The sequence below is a fragment of the Natator depressus genome, chromosome 2 (genome assembly GCF_965152275.1).
Source record: "Natator depressus isolate rNatDep1 chromosome 2, rNatDep2.hap1, whole genome shotgun sequence".
Classification (NCBI taxonomy): Eukaryota; Metazoa; Chordata; order Testudines; family Cheloniidae; genus Natator; species Natator depressus.
The window spans coordinates 109318700-109339823 of NC_134235.1; the positions used below are offsets into that span (position 1 = coordinate 109318700).

Here is a 21124-nt window from a genome sequence, read left to right on the forward strand (position 1 = left end):
AAACCAAAAACCAAAAAAAAAAAAAAAACCACTCAGACAAGACACAGTCATAACATCTATTTTCCTCCTCCCTCCCCACATACTTTTGTCTTTTATCAAGTCTGTGTACAGATATGCTGGAACAAGGTCCTTAGCTCAGATCTGGCTGAGTATGTACGTTCTACAACAGTTTCTCTCCAGACTGGACATGAAACCACAACCGTACAGCTACACAAGTTAGCCAGTTCTCCCAACTCCATCCCACAACACCATGCTTCACATTTCACAGCGAGTGCTTCCTATCAGGTTCCCCCAGCTTTCTATTTCTCCTTGCTACAGGCATTCCACTGAGTAACAGGAAATCCTTTATTAGTATTAATGTACAGCACTTGCTTTAGATAACTATAGTACTTCTGAACACCAGCATTCACTGCCCACTCCAGGGAAAGTATTTAGTCAAGCTATGAGCTGGCCAAAGGCCAACATGAGGGTCTTACTTGGGATTTGGAGCAATGAGACGGTTAGGGTACACCTGGCCTCTAAGGCCCACAACCAATAGGCCTATATAAGGTGTCAGTACACTGCACACAGTGCAAAGCAGTGCTACCACAACATCCTTACCTCCTTTCTAAAGTGCTTTGAGATCTACTGATGAAGAGCACCAGAGAAGAGCTAGGTATTATTAAAAACCTGACCTCCCAGGCTGCCCTTCCATGAAGAGCTAGATTCTGTCCTGACAAACAAGCATCCAGTTAGCTAATGCAGCTTGCCAGAACCTTGGTGAAGATGAGCACACAAAAGACCAGATGGAGAAGGAGCAGCAGACAGAGGAGGCTAATGGGAAAGGCCCCAAGGAGATAAAGGGCCTTCCTCACAAAGTATTAAAGTATACTGCATTTTACTGTGCTGCACTGTTTCATTGTGTGTGGTTGGAGGAGCTCAAAGTCTGGAAACCAACATTGCTGGCATTGCCACTGCTTCTATTGTAAAGGCAGAAACCTTATATTAGATAGCTAAATAATTGATATACACACCTTCATTAAAAATGTTAATCTCTACGGGGAAGGAAGAAACAGTAGGTATCTATCTATATCTCTGAGAAAAAGGGGAAAATGTCCTCAACAACAGGGGGAATCTGGTGCCCCAGCCATCATGCAATCTCCTTGCTCAGAACAATTATTAATGGCTGGTCCTCCCCTTGGCTTCCCCTATTACATCTGGAATTAAGCTCTCCTTTCTGCAGGGTGCACAAAGCAACCCTCACCTAGAAAATAAAGCGATTCTGCACTTAGCAGAAATTCACTCTCAGTAACAAATGCTGAATCAGGGATTTAGCTGTTTAATCTGCCTAACATGCACTTTAAAAACAAAACAAAAAACCCCCGAATTTCTCAAAAGGTCTTATTCTAAAGGGTCTGTTTATAGTTATAATGTAATGGTAGTGAAGGTATTGCAACATGATTTCTCCGTGATAGTAAAATCTGTAGTGTGGAATACAATTTCAGTCTACTTGTAATAAAAACCCATGGAAATGCATTAATTCAGGACTTAATTCCTTTTCACAATTAGATGAAGTTGAGTAGACTCACTATTAGATGAAGGTGCATTATATCAGAGTTCACCATAAAAGAGAATTTCTTTCCCTCCACCCCCCTCCAGTTCCAAATCAGGTAGGAGGCATCCACCAGAGATGAAGAGTTTTCCTACCATTCAGTCACTGCCTCCCTTCCTTCCTTTCTTTTCTCCACAGCTCCAGTTGAGATCTTCTAAAAACGTAATCTGAAAGTACAAGGACATACAAAATGAATCAAACTAAACTTCTGAATAATTTAAAATGTAAACAATAAATTCATCAAAAATAGAAATTGAATGGCCAGTATTTGCATCTATGGCATTAGCACCAAACTCCCTGTCCCTGTAGCAGAAAATGAACACGGTCCAGATTCTGTAGTAGATAGCTGAGGTGTCCTCCTTTCCAAAGACCAGCAGTGAAATCCTGGCTCCATTGAAGTCAATAGGAGTTTTGCCATTCATTTCAATGGGGTCTGGATTTCTCTGTAGAAGAGTAGCCAGAACTCTGTGTATTGGCCTAGATTTGTCGAAGGAGCTGTTCACAAGCCAGGCTGATACCAATGCTAGGTTGTGATCATGACATGGTGTTGCCCTGTGACAATATGGCTTGTTGCAGGGAGAGATCAACTGGAGGACTACTGTCAGCTGACATGCATGCTAACCACAACTGCCTGGCCATTGCGTTACTATCAAGTTGATCTGGCTCTATCCTGTTTGACTTTCTTTATAACCCTCCAAATTAGAGGTACAAAGAAATGTGTAGGTTGGACGAAAGAACCACTTCATCATGAAGGCACCATCTTGGGTCTCTTCCTCCATGCCCCTGTATCTGTTGCAGAGGCCTTTAACGTTTTGGTTTTCTGTTGCAGGAAACAGGTGTATTTGCAGATTTCTTAGAGTTTCTACTACTGTTTGAGACATGGATCAGCTTGAAGCCCTCTGTCTGTAATGAGTTTGCCTCCTGCTTATACAAATGTATTAGTACACATTGTTTTATCAGAGTGTGAACTGAAGATGGCATTCTGTGTGCTTGAAAAGGAGGGGGGTTTCCTTGAGAAGAGATTTGCAACTTGATCCCACCACTTGATGATTTATGTAAGCAACGACAATGTTAGAGGAAGGATCTTGGTAAACCTTTCCTAACTTGACCAGAGCTAGCTGGACAGCTCTGAGCTCTGATAGATTCCAAAGAGGAAAGATCTCCCTGAAGAGGACCATTTGCCTTAGACCAGAGGAAGCTCTGTAGGAGCTCCCCTACCCAGTAGACTTGAGTCCATCATCCCATGTAGCCTTTTGGGGGTCTTGCAGGGGCATTCCCTTTATTTTGTTATTTATGACTGTTCACTGTACAAAGAACATCTTGACCTACTTGAGTATCATCACTTGATATCCAAGATTCTGATCTGTAGGTCTTTCATGAGAAGATTCTATTTCAACAGCCTTAGATGAAGTTGAGCCCATGGAACTAAATCCTGGCAGAAAGCCATCCCTCTCAACAGATTCAGTAGAGACTGAAATGGTGGGTAGTCCTGAGATGACAATATAATAATCAGAGACCTTAGCCAGAAAGCTTATGCTGAGATAAATTTGTTAGTCCTAAGGTGCCACAAGTACTCCTGTTCTTTTTGCAGATACAGACTAACACGGCTGCTACTCTGAAACCTATGATTCTATGAATGTTTGTTTGTGTTGGGTTGATCAGGAGGAGAATACTGCAGTACTCTTCCAGAAACATTTCACTTAGGGTTCCTGATAGACACAGAAAGGAGCTCCATATTTGTACTGGAGGATGGTTTCCTGAGGCTAAAGTCTCTGATTATTGTATTGTCATCTCAGAACTACCCACCATTTCAGTCTCTACTGAATCTGTTGAGAGGGATGGCTTTCTGCCAGGATTTAGTTCTATGGGCTCAACTTCATCTAAGGCTGTTGAAATAGAAGACATGGAAGACCTTCTCATGGAAGACCTACAGATCAGAATCTTGGATATCAAGTGATGATACTCAAGTAGGTCAAGATGTTCTTTGTACAGTGAACAGTCATAAATAACAAAATAAAGGGAATGCCCCTGCAAGACCCCCAAAAGGCTACATGGGATGATGGACTCAAGTCTACTGGGTAGGGGAGCTCCTACAGAGCTTCCTCTGGTCTAAGGCAAATGGTCCTCTTCAGGGAGATCTTTCCTCTTTGGAGTCTATCAGAGCTCAGAGCTGTCCAGCTAGCTCTGGTCAAGTTAGGAAAGGTTTACCAACATCCTTCCTCAATGAAGTGAGCTATAGCTCACAAAAGCTTATGCTCAAATAAATGTGTTAGTCTCTAAGGTGCCACAAGTACTCCTTTTCTTTTTGGGAATACAGACTAACACGGCTGCTACTCTGAAACCTGTCAAATAAATTTGCTAGTCTCTAAAGTGCCACAAGTACTCAATCTCTTTTTGTTATCTACTGTCATTGCCGAAGTCTCTGCTCCACACAGTAGCATGTTCAGTACAATCACACGGTATAATCTGATCTTAGCATGCTGTAAAGACCTCTGTTTGACTAGTTGTTGTTCATCCTTCCAAAAGCAGTGTTTGCTTTTCCTAATCTCCTATCAATATCTTTATCACGGCCACCTTCAAATGTCACCATAATCCCCAGATAGAAGAACTTAAAGTTCTGTTTTTCCTCTGATGTAAGGGCAGCCATTCTGTTCCTCCTCATACTTAGTAAAGAAGACCATACTTCTCCTAAGTATGCAGTTGCTGAAGGGTGAGAAAATTCTCTGTCCCTGGTAGATAGCTGCTACCTACGCAAGGACAATCTTTATGATGTGCGCAGATGGCCAACAGCGCTGATAAGTGGGTACTACAGTTCATTTTTTAATCTGTGTAGCTGGTAGCACCACCTAAAGTTAAGGTTGACCAACAGTTCCTAATATAAAGATCCTGTTTCCAGTTGCTTATAGTTTTGCCAAGAAGTAGCTATTTGTGCTGAAATTTTCCATGCCAGGTGCCTGCCTCAGGCTGAACTTTTCAGCAATAAAGGTTCAGCCATTTCTGAGAAAATGGCTAAGGAAACACACACTGTTTTGTCCACGTTAAAAACAATTCTTATTATTCTTTCTTTGAGAAACTCCAGCACCTCTGGAAATTTGGTAAGAGGGGGTGGCCTTTGTATCGGGAATGTACCTTTTGCTCTTCCTGTGCAATCTCACCTAAATCTGGCCAAATTATGAGCCTTTGAAAAAAATCTCAGTTAGCATTTGCTCACTAGACACTTGTTAATTTAATAGCGAACCTCTCCTAAAATTCCATCTGCACTGAGTTTAGGCCTCAATCCTGCAAGCTGCTCCATGCCAGCCAATCCCAGCATATGTGAAGTCAGATGGGCTCTGTGCTGGTGTCCATCCACATGGAGCTCACTGCAGGATCAGGACCGAAGTTTGTAAAATACTTATGGGTCCTTTAGAATGAAAGAAGATACAGTAAGGAAATGGAAGATATAATTAACCCAACATTCTGTCATTAGCTCTATCTGAATAGGAACAGAATTAACTAGACGATGCAGGAATGGCAGCTGAGATAGTTTTAAAAAAAGAAAAATCCACAGCTGCAGCAAAGTACAATGCACGGTTAAATATTCTCCCCCACAGAGCCTTCCTGGAGGAATATATTCTGATAAACCAGAATGTCTGCATCTTAGAACATCAGCAAGTGGCAAAAGATTTGTGGTTTGGTCTCTGAAGTATTCTCATCCTTTAGAATCTGGAGAGTGACACTGTCATGCCAAATATATCCACCAAGAGGCACCTTTATTTTAATCTTCCACAATGCTATTTCCGCATCATCAGAACCAGTCACTAACCAATTTCTCTTTTCATTTTCTGGGAACTCTATTTTTTCTTTTTGTATGTAAACGAAAAACAAAAAATAAGGCCAGAATGTAAAAAGCTCAACAATTGAGTAGTTTTGACCCTTTCCTTCTGTCTTGTTCCCAAAAGCTGATGGAAAAACAAGGCATGACCTGGTAACACAAAACCACCTTGCTATTATATTACTTCCTCACTGGAAATGAGGAAACAAAAATTTTAAAATATAAATGTGTGGGACTGTTAAAATCAGATGCAGCAATATCCACTGAAAAATGTGGACACATCACACAGGAGTCGACACAGATGGACCTGTAAAACAACTATCCAGTTCTACAGAGGTCATAAAAAAATATTGCAAACTTTAGCAAGACCCACACAAACTGTATCCCACACATTGCACCACAAAGACCCAACACTTTGCTACTAATGGTGCTATGGTATTGCTGTTTCTGTTCGTCACACTGTTAAAGTGCTAACTCAAGCTTCAGGGCCAGAGCTCGGATCCAGGACATGTAAACCATACATTTGTGTGTGATGCACCCCCTTCTCCTTGTGTCACCTGTAAACATGAAGAATGGGGAGCAGCAGTCTTTCTTTTACAATAATAGGAAAATAGGAGTGAGATTGAAAGGGATTTTGGGGGTAGGTACTGCGCAGCAGGATTTGGAGCAGAAGCTCTGCTCTGCTGGAGAAAGAATAAATGAGTAGGGAGAACCCGTAGTAAAGAATAGGTGAAAGAGAACTGAAGAAACAGGCATACAGAGACCTCCCAAATGGTTCTAGTAATTCCTTTCAAAAACATAGGCTATGCTGCCAGATCCTCGTCTGGTATATATCAGCATAGCTCCATTTAAAGAAGCTATACTAGTTTACACCAACTGAAGGGCTGATCTATGATGTTTACAGATACTAGAGGAGAAACCAGTGCCAGAATCTCCATACTTAACAGTGAAAATCCTGAACGGTAAGCCCCATCTTCAGAGCACAGAACTGAGCTGGTTGGAAAAAGAGGGGAGAGAAATTGAGAAAATTTTCAGACCAAAAAACAGGTTCTGCTTTCCATCAGAAAAAAACCGTATCAAGAAATCTGTCTGCCCAGCAGTTGCACAATATGAGAGCAAGCGGAGCTGGCCGAGCAGCCGTTAAAAACCTGTACTATGGGCCCCCAATTCTAGTGAACGAGGGGGGCAAAATGCATGGGGAAACAGTCAGATTTCATGAAGGCAGCACAAAGTCGAGGTTCCCATTGCTTCTGTGCTAGTGTGACTAAGGCAGGTACAGATTCATATGCATTCATGGGGTTCCCTATCCAAGGAATAAACACATTCATTCTTGTGGTAATTAATGGGTTTTGCTAGTTGAGTGTAACCTTTTGAATGAATAAAATTCTAACAAATCTACAAAAAAAGTCATTATTTGTTTGTATATCACTGAATGGAGGTGATTAATGCCTCATGATACTGAGAGGCTTTATTGCAAATGCAGGGAAAATTACAATGACATATAAAATGACTATCAACTCTTAAATGAATTCAAATTTGATAGTTCAGATTTTCTCTCTGTAACACACACATCTGAGACTTTTAATTTTGCTTAGATTATACATTGCACATCTCATTAACAGACACTGTCTCTTGTTTTGTCACACTCACGTGACTGATGCAAAGGATAACTTGCACCAGGTGCAGGGGTTTGGACTTGACCTACAGTATGAGGTCTCTTCCAGCCCAAATGTCATGGAAAGATTGTCCTGCTAAGAAAAGCTTGTACACCAGAGGTGGAGTCCTACCCTGAGCACAGGGGTTTGTGTCTGAAGTTCACACAAATTAAAAAGTGAAGGCTTTCACACCACTATCTTGCGTAGGAAGCAGCATGGAACTGCACCCCCCACCCCAGGAGGAGCACTGGAGAGACTGGCCCAGAGGTATGCACAGTCTCTCCCAGTATTGCTCCTTGTACACAGAGAAGTAAGCAGATTGCTCACCCAGGTTTTCCAGGCCTAACCTGTGGCCAGATGCAGGGGCCATACCATAATTCTCCAGAAAGGGTTGTCTGAACTATAGGAAGGAATCCTACGTCTTTTTATGTTCCCTGCATGAATAATTTGGGGGCGTGGCAGGTTGAGAGGTATGAGGGGAATGACTTGCCCAAGGCCATGCAGTGACTCTGTGACAGAGCTAGGAATAAAACCAGGTCTCCTGACTGTCAGTCCTATGCCCATCTACTGGACTGCACTGTTTTTTCCGTTAGAAGCATGTGAATAGTACTCCTGCTACTTGTAATGAAAGAACATGGAAGCAACACACACACACACACCCTGGAGACTAAAAGAGAAAGAACATCTTCGCCATTTGCATTAAAACCTCTTTAAAATATTGCTGCCATTTTAATGGAGGGTTAATGCTGCATTCAAATGTCAGTAAATGAATTTCTTTTGGTAACTGCGGCTATAATTTTAGCTGCTGCTTGCATTGCTTTCATCATGTTAGCTTTGCAGTTCCCCAAAGCCGTAATACTTTCAAATAAATTGCCATGATTTCTGATAAATGTCTAGTGATGGCTGGGTTTGGGTTTTTTTTAAACACTTTCGTATTGAACAGAAAAACTCCTTCAGAAGAGATCATTTTTGCTGTGTAGAGTGAAGACATCAACAAGACTATTTCAATGTACTGTTGTGGCCTACCCCTCACTCCCCTTCAATGCCTGGGTACTTTGTCCTTTCCTAAACACTCAAGATGCACACTATTAGGGACGGCTTTCTTTTTAAGACTCCAAGTCTCTTAAGGCTAATACAGCACAACTTTATTTCTGTGGTTCACCAACCATTACCCTATTTGATCCTGTCAGAGTTAGTTTGTCATTTTCATCTGCTATATCTTGCATTTGCATGCGGTCACTGTATATCGTCCAAAGCTACTATCAAGAAAAATTGGCTGTGTTACTATAACGTACTCATACTGGGAGCCTATCTTGGGTGAGGACACATTGTACCTTTCATATGTACTTTCATTATGATGAAGCAGCAAACGTACTGAGAGACAATTCGTCCCCACAGGAGTAAAGTTTCAGGCAGAGTGGCAATGGGAAAACCAAGAAATTTAGGTGCTGACCAAGTGCAGTCCTTCTGGGTTAACAAAAACAAGAATCCTACTGAATTAAAATGCTAGGGCAATAAAATCAATTTACAGTATCTTTTATTTCACCTAGTTTCTGCTCTGTTCCACCTGAAAGCAATTGCTTGGTTTTGTATTTAGAATGCACACACTAACTTCATTCCGATTTAAAGATTGTTTTTATGCTTCAGTTGACAGTATTTTGCTTTTTCAGTTTCCTTTTGTCCCCACCCCCCCCCTTTTTTTTTTTTTGAAAAGGAGGTAACAACTTCATTAGAAAAATCAACAAAAAGCACATTCATCTAATCAATAGATAGGGTTGGAAGGATTAGATTTTATCAGTCAAGGTGGGTGAATGCCAATTTCACTTTACCCACACAGGCTCACCAAAAAATATTTCCATTGATAACAGAAATGTACAGATAGGCAAAGCAAGAAAAATGCTGCTTAAGAATTTAGATTTAATTTAGATTAGAGTTTGATTTAAGGATATTTACTTTATATATTTTGACGTGATGTTGACAAGAGAGAAGACAAATTTCATTGTATGGCACTTTGTCAAGATTTGAGGGGGGGAACCATCAGTTACTCTTTCAGACCAGAGGATGTGCAAAGATGGCAGCTTCAGGGTACAGCTTGAAAGAGCAAAAGGCTCACAAAGGGCTCTGTCCTGCACAGTGCTGAGCACTCTCCTTTTCCACTGAAGTTTAAGTGAAGGTAGAAGATGCTTGCAGGAGGGAGCAAGGACTGTCCTTAGTATATAGTCCTTTGGGGCAAGGGCTGTCACCTAGTATATGTCTGTACAGCACCTGACACAATGGGTCCCAATCTGGTAATGGCCTTTAGAACAATATAAATATAAAATAATAAATCATACTAATAGTAATAAAAATAATAATGAAGCTAGAGAACAAATAATTGCTTCAGCAGTTCAGCAACAAAAAACTGATGGAACTAAAATATATTAAATTAAAGCATTGTAAACTCAAATACAAATACACTGATGGGACTAAAATATATTAAATTAAAGCATTGTAAACTCAAATACAAATACACAACCCTTCCCCCCCCCCAAGCTAACTGCAAATACTATCATATATAACTGCATCACAATAAGTTTTATAAATATTTTATTCTAAATAATTCCAGTATTTAAATTATTATTATTATTTCTACCATTATGAGAATAAAATGAAACTGTATGTTAGCCAGGTATCTTATAGGGCCTGCATCTGCTCTCACTGAAGTCAACTGCCCTTAGTTTCACTGGAAGCAGAATTGGTACTACACTACTGCATTCATTAATAGGTCTCCATAAATGTCACATTTTAATTTTATTTGTGAAAGCCACATTTTATAAATTAACAATAACAGTATTTTGTATGTACAGTCTTTGGCCCCCTGTTGCGACTTGGAATTCCTGAAGGTCATATAAAATAGTCGATGGAAAAGAAAAAAAATGCTTTGCAATACTCTTTCAGAGTATCTGCAGTAAGAAGACCATAGACAGCTGATGTGTTATATGACACTGAGGACCACTACAAATGTTAAGACCACAGCTAATTGAGTCTGATCATGAAAGGAATGCAACTGGTTCAATACTGTATCTACATTAGTTAACTCTTTTGTGATTCAAGTCCAAGAGTACACATTGTTCTATTTCCTCCCATTCCTCGATTCTAGATTCCCTTTGTGACTCTTTATCAATGGAAAAATCGAGGGAGGGATTTCCAGCTGGGAGCCCAACAAAAGAACAGGAGGCTCAGACTGATCTGCTCACTCGTGCTGCTAGAGGAATTTTAGTGCAGGAAATAAAGAAAAAGCCATGACCTAAAATTATTTTGTTATGAGAATATTAAACTTTCTATTCTGCAATATGTTTCTTCTCTCCGACCACAATAATTCACAAGCTTAAATAGAGTTTCTTGCAAATAAAGCATTGTATTAAAGGGCACTATGAGCTAGCATTCTAGGCAAATTTTAAAAATGAGTTAAAATTGTACCAGATAACATACCTGCCTGTAATTCCCCCTTAACATTTTTTTGAGTTTATATTCACAATTTCCTACTTAAAAAAATATGTTTCCCATGCCACTCTTGGAAGACCCAAACAACATGGGGAACTAGTGAAACTGAGTAGATAGAGTTCTGTCAATGCACTGGGGCCCCAGCACAATCCCATGTCTACATTTGTGCATGCAATTACTGCAACTGTGCATGCTATTTGGTTGGCTGGCATGTTAATGGCTATTTTGGTACCTAAATTACAGTTGTAAATTTAGATGGCACTTTTGAAAATTTGGCCATATGCAGTAAGACAATTTTCAAGGTAGGTCAGTGTTTAGAATTAATGGCCTAACAATAGGTTTCAGAGTAACAGCCGTGTTAGTCTGTATTCGCAAAAAGAAAAGGAGTACTTGTGGCACCTTAGAGACTAACCAATTTATTTGAGCATAAGCTTTCGTGAGCTACATGCTTCCGATGAAGTGAGCTGTAGCTCACGAAAGCTTATGCTCAAATAAATTGGTTAGTCTCTGAGGCATCCGATGAAGTGAGCTGTAGCTCACGAATGCTTATGCTCAAATAAATTGGTTAGTCTCTAAGGTGCCACAAGTACTCCTTTTCTTTTGGCCTAACAATGTCTCTGAGTTATTAAATATATTTGGCTTTAATTCTATTATTTTTTATAAATGAAATATGTCTGGTTTAAAATGACTATTCATTTTTAATAGAGAATACTTTTATTCATCTACTAAATTATCCTTTCAAGAAAATTATCATACTCAACTATAAGTACTTAATGAGGCACTAATTAGTACTCTTAATTTCCCCCATTTAAAATTCCATTGAGAAATGAGGTCAGAAACCTGGTTTAATATATGAGACACTTCTCTGAGTTTGGAGGAAAAACTAAGCAAATTTAATATATACCTGTCATCATTTTCCAAAATGGACAGCCCTTTCCAAAATGCAAAAACAACACAAAAGTAAATCTCAATTAGAAATAATTCTCTAACGCAAGCAAACAGCAGTGATCTCAACATGATAATAAAAAAAATCCGCAAAGCAACTTACTGGAGCAAGTTGGTCTAGCAATGTGTCTCTTCACTTCAACTTGTGAATGGATTTAAATGTTTCCTCACCTTTCATTTAACAGTACAAAGACAACCCTTCCCACTTCAATCAGAGTTTCTTGCTTTTAGATATGCAACTTTCCAGAGCATTATATGAAGGGATGGCTGTACTGTAGGTTTATTTGTAAAACAGCTTATACAGTGTCTCACTTCCATCAGACGCAATAGTACAATGAAAGTGCAGCTCCGCCTTTCTTCCCGCACAGAGGCTCTGACAGAGCCCTGGCTTCTTGCCAGCAGCTACAGCTCTTGCTGTTCTTTGCAAGGGGCATAGTAGGCAAATTAGAGGTTATAAACATCTCCAATAGCAGGAGAATTCATTTAGAACTTGTAAATGAATTTTGACATGTTAAAAAAAAAAATCAAAGAAAAAGCAGACAGTAACTTTGTAAACTGCAAATATGTTCATAATGTTTTCCGGAAATTTATGCACAGTCACCCATGAACTTCATTGTTGTATTTGCTCCACACTGTGTAGTGATTGCAATTATTTAAAAACTGCTCTGCTGGGGGCGGAAGGTTTCCTTTGGCATTGACTCTCTTCCAAGTTCAAAAGAGACATATCACCTGCAGACAGCACAGGGGATAAATGTAAAGTTAAAAGGGGTGCTGGGAAAGTGCTATCGTTTTAGAGACATACAATGGGCTGTTTTTTTGTTTTTGTTTTTTTTAAAAAAGGAAACATTTATTTTAATCCTCCATCTAAAAAAGCATGAGTAACAGTCCCAACGGGAGGGACAAATCTAGAGGGAAAGACTCTGGGCAGCAAGCAATATTGTGCTCCATAATGTAACTTGAATGGTTCTCCCTACAGCCTCAGCCAGTCAGCAGAAATGGAAGCAGCTGTGGACAATGGTCTGAGGCAGTTTAACACTGAAGCCTTAGGGGACATGGGGAGAGTTAAAAAAAAGCTACAGGGAGGTGAATACTTCCACATAGGAAATAAAGAAGAATGAGAGATCTGATTGATGATGGTTCCTTATTGCTTCCCTGACTGTATAACTATGCAGTGGCAGCCCCACACAACTTGGTACGCTCTAAGAGACTTGCATGCATTAAATCCTGTGTCCTGTTTATTGTTATCTTTTTACTTAGACTAGATGTCGGAGTCTACATTTTCAGTGAAGGCCATGTCAAGTAAGCATTATTACCACATTACCACAGTCCCTCTGTGGATAAACACAGAGCTTTCATTTATAGCACTACTCCCGTAGTTCATCAATGTAAAAGCAAAAGTATTCCATCTTATAACACACATAAACAACACAAAAGCATCCCAGGCACCCACAATATTTATGTTAGTTTCATTGTCAATCCATTCCTGTAAATTTAGCAGTGCATAAAATGACATTAATTCATATTACAAGGCACAGCGAGAGTACAGCGCGGTAAGGTCATTAGATACCATTTGAAATGGCATGACATCATGTGCATTTAGGAGATAACATAACCAAGCGGACTATGTACAAAAAATTTCCAGTCACCACTCATCACCTTCATAGTTGCAGGCCCAATGCAATAAGTACTTATTCCAGCTGTGGCTAAAACAATAACACCAAACAAAGCATTTGATGCTAACAAGTATGAAACATTACAAATTCTTCAGTCGTATCGGAAAAAAGGGACTACTGGTGGTCATTTGGGTTCTGCTCATGTGCATTTTCCAGTCTTTTATTTCACAATTTAACTTGTTCTTTTACCCAGTTCTCTCTGGGTACATCTACACGGGGATTAACGCCCCACAGTTGGCTGGCCTGGGTCAGCTGACTCGGGCTTTCGGGGCTCCGGGGCCAAAAATGGCTGTGTAGACATTTGGGCTTGGGCTTGAACTCTGGGACCCTCCACACTCTCACAGGGTCCCAGAGCTTGAGCTCCAGCCCAAGCCGAAACGTCCACACAGCAATTTTTCAGCCCTGGAGCCTGACCCTCACGAGCCAGAGTCAGCTGACCCAGGCCAGCCATGGGTTTTTTATCCCCGTGTAGACGCAGCCTAAGTAACAGATACATTCTGCCCTCTCCATACCCAGGGAACACCACTGTTTTAAGTGCGGCACCATAGTTAAAGGTAACCTACAAAGTGGATGAAGAACTGGGGGGAGAGTGTTGCTCTTATTTTTAACTCTTTATAAGGTGGTGTTGGGGATGCACAGTGCAGGGGATGTGAAAGTGGGCAGTGAGCGAGTGAGTGTGAGTGAGAGAGAGAGAGAATAAGAACTGGCTGGTAGGTTTTTGTTAACAGTTTCCTGGATGATTCTGCAAAGCTGTTTAACAAAATGCTTATTGTATATTATAACACATAGTATCTGTGCCTTGGGCCTCAGGTTGCAAGGTAAAACTTTATAATGAATTTCCTGATTTCTGTTCACTCACATGCTCACCCTTAACACTGTATTAAACTTACAGCAGAACTTTGCTACTTTGCATTAATGACTGAGATATCTGTTCCAAGTTAATGGATGAATTATTAGTTTAAATTAATTAGTGAATAAACAGAAAAAAGCAAGCACTACGAAATATATTTTAATTGGCGTTTTATTATTTAGGCGAATACCTCATGACGTACTAGTATATGTGCTGTAGTATATTGTGTACAAATATTAAAGAGTCTCTGGCTTCAATTCAGGAAATCTCTGTTCAGAACCGCATTTAAGCATCTGTTTATCTTAAACACCTCCTTGACTTCAATAGGATTTAAAGTGCTATCTTGAGTTGGCGTGGACTTAAGCACATGCATATGTGCTTTCCTGAATCGGGACTTTTGGATTGGGAAAACAGACTATAGCGCTTGGATGTTTTAATTTATGATGAGACGGGAAGATGAATTATATAGTGTGAAGATTAGCAATGTTGTACTGCAGTTGTCTGCATGGAAACTGTATATAGAACATTGTTATTCCTTCTCTGTGAATATATTCATTTTACATTCCAACCTATTTAATGTAAGATTTACATAACAGTGAAAATCTTTTTATTGTACATAACACCTAAAGACTTTTTGAACATGACAAGCAAAATTAGTTCACAACAGAACTATGCATCATTGCTCTCTAATCACAGTGCATTCTATGCATATATCTTTTCTGTACTGTAAAATGCTGTCCATATGCAGGAATGCCATAGCATGATAGGCTCTATTATAAACTGAGCAATGTCAACAGGAAAAGCACAACAAAACTCTCACCACCTCATCATTTCTGTATACATTTCATTCACTGATACTTCAGGTGGCTGGTTATTGCTGCCATGAATCCTAGCAAGTGAGCAAAAGAAGTGTTTTATTTAGAATTTAAAATTTCAAAAAGAAGCCAGGAGAGGAAAACATAATGATGTTTTTCTGGTTGCAACATTAAATAGGAATTTGTTCTTATATCAAGGATACTTTGCAGAATAAAACAGTCAGATTGAATACTAAGAAGTGAAGTGTAGATATTAACCAAAGTGATATTATAAAGGTTTTACTAAAAATATATTACCAAGCATATATGCAATATAATTCCCCCTACAGACCTTCCACCTGAGGAAAAAATGAAGGGTCTAACTCACCATAGGGGTAGGGATAGCTCAGTGGTTTGAGCATTAGCCTGCTAAACCCAGGGTTGTGAGTTCAATCCTTGAGGAGGCCATTTAGGGATCTGGGGCAAAAATTGGGGATTGGTCCTGCTTTGAGCAGGGGATTGGACCAGATGACCTCCTGAGGTCCCTTCCAACCCTCATATTCTATGATTTTACTCCAATTTTTCATTGATGTAACTGCTGGAATCAATGGAGTTACTCAGGCTACCCCATTCCCCACAGATTTACAATCACGCTTAGGTTAACATACCTTGTGCATGTCGGCATGCCATGTGCACTAAGTGAACATATATACTGAGACATGACAAACCACAGCAGCACAGAGCATGCAGTAAACATGGGTGAAATCCTGGTCCACTGAAGTCAATGAGAGTTTTGCAATTGACTCCAATCAGGCCAGCACACCAGTTATGCAAGTTGTGACTTTGCCTGATACGCACTGCACGTCAGCAGGGCACTGAAAGGGTTAATAAACTAATGTTTTTAAATTATTCATTAATCTCACCCCTCCCCTATATTCTCCAACTTCCTTTCTTATCCCCTATACAAGGGGTCAGCAAACTTTCAGAAGTGGGGTGCCGAGTCTTCATTTATTCACTCTAATTTAAGGTTTTGTGTGCCAGTAATACATTTTAACATTTTTAAAAGGTCTCTTTCTATAAATCTATAATATATAACTAAACTATTGTTGTATGTAAAGTAAATAAGGTTTTTAAAACATTTAAGAAGCTTCATTTAAAATTAAATTAAAATGAAGAACCCCCCAGACTGGTGGCCAGGACCTGGGCAGTGTGAGTGCCACTGAAACCAGCTCGCATGCCATAGGTTGCCTACCCCGCCCTATACGTTGTCTCCTCTTCTCCCCTTTCTCCCACCCATGAGCCGCTGTTGTACGTTCTCTGCCCCTTCTATTGCCCGCACCCCAGTCCCTCTGCCGCTTTCCCAACTGTGCCTGCTGTGCTCTGGGGGCTGGCAGTCAAATGAAATTTACTGCACCCTTGCTTTTTAAAGCTTTGTGAAGTAGGATTTTTGTCCATTACACTGGACTGCCAGCACCAGGAGCAAAGCACAGAAGCTGGAAGGTTCAAAGGACAAACCAGGAGCTGAGCAGCTGGGGAAAGGAACACAACAAAACAAGGGAAATGTCCTTTCCCAAGGGATCCTGGGTGTCTAAAAACAACATGTCCTGAGCAGTCCGCAGGGAGGAGGAGATCCGGGACCTCAGGTTAGTGAAAACTCTAGAGAAATTACACTGACATCACCAACCATGACAGCAAAGCCCTGCTGGTTTGCCACCAGAAACTCAAGGTGGAATTTTTTATGTCTTATTTTGTTATCAGCCTAGAATGTTTCTGTCTGAAATGTTTCTTTGTGAATTGAAGTACAAACAGACATTAATACCAACAATGATATTATGGAGGCGTCAGTAATGACTCCACAGCGAAGGTTCATTTGAAATTTATAGGTTAAAAGCAGAACTTTAAATCCTTCCATTTCACATTTTAATGATTGAATTGCATCTCCAAACTTGACCCAATAGCTCTTCACAGAATAACTGCATTTCCAATGTCAATTTTTGGTAAGATATTTGCTACCTTTTTCAGAGAAAACATTTTAAAATGCTCCCTTTGCTATAATTTGGCACTCTTTTCCTACCCATTTCTTTGGGTTCCACACTTAAACAGTCTCTCTTCCCACGGATGCCGAACTTCACACACACATTCTGAGCACGACGTGTCAGACAGTTATTCTTGATACCCTCCCTGATTTGGCCAAGATTATCCAACAACACTTCTTATATCCTACCTGTGTATCTTGGGTACTTATATGGCCCCCAATACTACAGTATCTGAGTACCTCTCAATCATTGTGTATATCCTCACATACATCCCCGTGAGGTAGGGAACTACTATTCTCCACATTTTATAGACAGGGAACTGAAGCACAAAGAGGCTAAGTGACTTGCCCAAGGTGACATAGGTGGTCTATGGCAAAGCAAGGACTTGAACCAAGGTCTCCTAAGTCCATCAGCTACTTGTGTTTTGGCAGGTTTCCCTGCCAAATAAAGCGGATTGAAAAATGTATTGAAAAATCATGTTAATTTTTCAACAAATTTAATTTGTATTTAATTTTTCTCAACCGCTCTGTCCCTGACTCACCTGCTGTTGGGAAAGACTTGAAAACAGAGCACATATAGGGTAGGCTCTGGGGTGGAAGAGGAAGCTCTGGAGGGCCAGGCAGAATGACTGGTTCTAGAAAAGGCCTGAGGGGTTGAGCAGGTCTCCAGGGAGACGGAGCTTTCTAACAGGGATGTGCATGAGGTGGATGCAGCCAACCATTTCAGTGCCGAGGTTTCAGCACATCAAGCGCCCCACACAGTGCTGCAGACTCAATGCAATGAGGAGCCATGATAGCAGTGTGATGGGGAGCCCCGGATTCGCTGACCACCCCAGGCCTCACCCAGGGATTTTAAGCAAGGTTGCTTTTCAGTATCACCCCATGTCAATTTACCAACACGAACAAACCACCCTTCAGCACTTAACCCATCACCTTCATTTTGTTCTAAAGTTACAAAGAACTATATGGTTTAAACATGAACGTGATCCAATGCACTGATGAGCTCCCTGCTATGATGCTAAAGATAGAAACAGAATTGCGCGGGGGGGAGAGAGACAATTCCAAGAAATCTTTGGCTTATCCATTATTATGCATCAGGTTTTTGGAGCACAGAACAGAATACTGTCAAGATGAAAATGACAGGATTATTTTCTAATCTCTCAGTGATGTCAATTCTTCCAGAAGCTACAAGTGCTGAAAAAATTAGCAAAATGCTAAGAATGACTTAAGTTTTGGAAAAAGATCTAAAAAAAAGACAACTGAAATTAAACTCCTACATGTGCGTATACACATACTGTATATATCTGAACACTGAAAGTATTAGCATTAGCAGTCTTGCGCCACCTCTGAGTCAGGCTTTCAGCCAAAAGCATCAGACATGGAATCCAAGTGGAGCTCTGTGCATATAGAACAAACTTACTGTACTCTGATTTTTTTTTCCTATACAGTAAAAGAAAGAGTCATCCAAAAAGAAAACCTAAGAAACACAAATAGACTCTGACACACAGTAGCAAACTTAAACCTTTATAGCTGACAGACTTTACTGTCCAATTAGCTTTTGACAAGCAGACAGACCTTTCGGCAATTTTATTTCTAAAAGCTTTCAGAGCAACATGGCGCTGGCTAAGTACAACAGCAGAAATGGCTTACATAAAATTCTGAAAATAACACATTCACTCTAGCACGCCAACACACTATTTTTAATTGTGGCTCATTAACGATGTAATAGAAGAAGAATTATGTTCACTTCCACTCCCATTCCATCAATGCAGTGAGATAATAATGCTGCTGTGCCATACCAAAAGGAATACTTATGCTTTGTAATTTAAGTAATCTAATTGAAAAGCAGAATGCAGTGATTCAGTCCTTGCTCTATGTGCAACTGTAATGTGTTTTTGCCTATCACAGGGCTCAAGCAGGTGCAATAGGGTGGTTAATATAAAATGCAAGTAAAACAGACCTGGGAAACAGGAAGAAAAAAGTCAGTTGAAGCCCTAAAACCTTTTTTAAAAAAAGTTTTATTGCAAACCAGGAGAGCTTCACAGAAACAGCTTGCAACTTCAGGCCTGCAAGGTTATTTAAACCAAGTTCATATTTAAAAAATACTGTAGCATTATGCAGTAATGCTCCAAAACACTACAATTTAAAACAATGTTACTGTAGGACAAACCCTGGAACTTGAGCATATTGGGCCTGATCCGAAGCCCACTGAAGTCAGTAGATGTCTTCCATTGACCTCACTGGGGTTTGGATGAGGCCTATTCAGAGTAAACAGTGTATGCAAAGAAATGCCCACAAGAACTGCAGAGCTTAGGAACAGAATCTCTAGCCGCACCATCCTATGCCCATTGAGAAGCCCAGTTGCAGGCACTACTGCAGAACAGAAGGGAAGTGGTGGGAAGGTGTGGACACAGCCCAACTGCTCCCCACCACAAACAGTGTTTAGGTCTTTGTGGATCCATGCACACAGTGGACCCTTTGGCCATAACCCTCACCATACTCACATACTACCCCTTTGATGGAGTACAAAACTCCACAATGGAGCAACACAGTTCCCTCACACAGGTTTCTGCTGTTTGGTATGTTAGCAGAGAGGAAAGAGGCTGTTTCCACTGTGTCTGGGCTACTGGCCTTGCAGATCCAATTAGGTTTTGAGCCGTTACTCAAGTAAGTTTTCCGAAGAATATTTTGCATTTCATCTAAACCCCCTTTTATCCAACAATCTTTACTTGCTTTATGAAGAAAGGTAAATATTATTCTCTTTTTAAAGATGGAGAAACTTGAAATGTACAGGTTTCAGAGTAGCAGCCGTGTTAGTCTGTATCCGCAAAAAGAACAGGAGTATTTGTGGCACCTTAGAGACTAACAAATCTATTAGAGCATAAGCTTTCGTGGGCTGCAGCCCACTTCATCGATGCATAAAAAGGAACATATAGTAAGAAGATATATATATTCATACAGATAAGTTGGAAGTTGCCACACAAACTGTGAGAGGCTAATTAGTTAAGATGAGCTATTATCAGCAGGAGAAAAAAAACTTTTGTAGTGATAATCAAGATGGCCCATTTAGACAGTTGACAAGAAGGTGTGAGGATACTTAACTTAGGGAATTAGACTCAATATGTGTAATGGCCCAGCCACTCCCAGTCTCTATTCAAACCCAAGTTAATGGTATCTAGTTTGCATATTAATTCAAGCTCAGCAGTTTCTCCTTAGAGTCTGTTTTTGAAGCTTTCCTGTTGCAAAATTGCCACCCTTAAATCTTTTACTGAGTGGCCAGAGAGGTTGAAGTGTTCTCCTACCAGTCTTTGAATGTTATGCTTCCTGATGTCAGATTTGTGTCCATTTAGTCTTTTGCATAGAGACTGTCCAGTTTGGCCAATGTACATGGCAGAGGGGCATTGCTGGCACATAATGGCATATATCACATCAGTAGATGTGCAGGTGAACGAGCCCCTGATGCCGTGGCTAATGTGATTAGGTCCTGTGATGGTGTCACTTGAATAAATATGTGGACAGAGTAGGCATCGGGCTTTGTTGCAAGGATAGCTTCCTGGGTTAGTGTTTTTGGTTTGTGGTGTTTGGTTACTGGAGAGTATTTGCTTCAGGTTGGGAGGCTGTCTGTAAGTGAGGACTGGTCTGTCTCCCAAGATCTGTGAGAGTGAGGGATCATTTTTCAGGATAGGTTGTAAATCTGTGATGATGCGCTGGAGAGGTTTTAGTTGGGGCTGAAGGTGATGCCTAGTGGCATTCTGTTATTTTCTTTGTTGGGCCTGTCCCGTAGTAGGTAACTTCCGGGTACTCTTCTGGCTCTGTCAATCTGTTTTTTCACTTCAGTAGGTGGGTACTGTAGTTTTAAGAATGCTTGATAGAGATCTTGTAGGTGTTTGTCTCTGTCTGAGGGATTGGAGCAAATGTGGTTGTACCTTAGAGCTTGGCTGTAGACAATGGATCGTGTGATGTGGCCTGGATGGAAGCTGGAGGCATGTAGGTAAGTATAGCGGTCAATAGGTTTCCGGTACAGGGTGGTGTTTATGTGACCATTGCTTATTAGCACAAGGATAAGGGGGAAATGGCCCAAATGGCAGTTAGGTATCTCACTACCTATTGTGCCTTTGAACACCTCTCCTAAATGACTTGCCCAAGATTACATAGCAAGTCAGTAGAAGAATCAAAGTACAACCCACTTCTTCCAAATCCAAATCCCTGGCAATAAACACTGTACCACATTGCCTACTTTAAGGCTATTTCAGTGCTTTTAACATCAGATGCACCTAAACACTG

The 21124-nt window shown here is 40.5% G+C and overlaps 1 protein-coding gene across 9 annotated transcripts in view; it reads right to left on the minus strand.

Annotated features, from left to right (window-relative positions):
- Positions 1-21124, minus strand: part of ATXN1 (ataxin 1) — a 265370-nt gene that overhangs the window by 166325 nt on the left and 77921 nt on the right. For 8 of the 9 annotated variants that reach the window (XR_012638150.1, XM_074944837.1, XM_074944831.1 and 5 more), the window contains one exon: positions 1687-1758. The gene's annotated coding sequence lies outside the window, so the exon portion shown is untranslated. Of the gene's footprint in view, positions 1-1686; positions 1759-11591; positions 11907-21124 lie in introns of those variants that run through there. The other variant, XM_074944838.1, reaches the window with a different exon arrangement.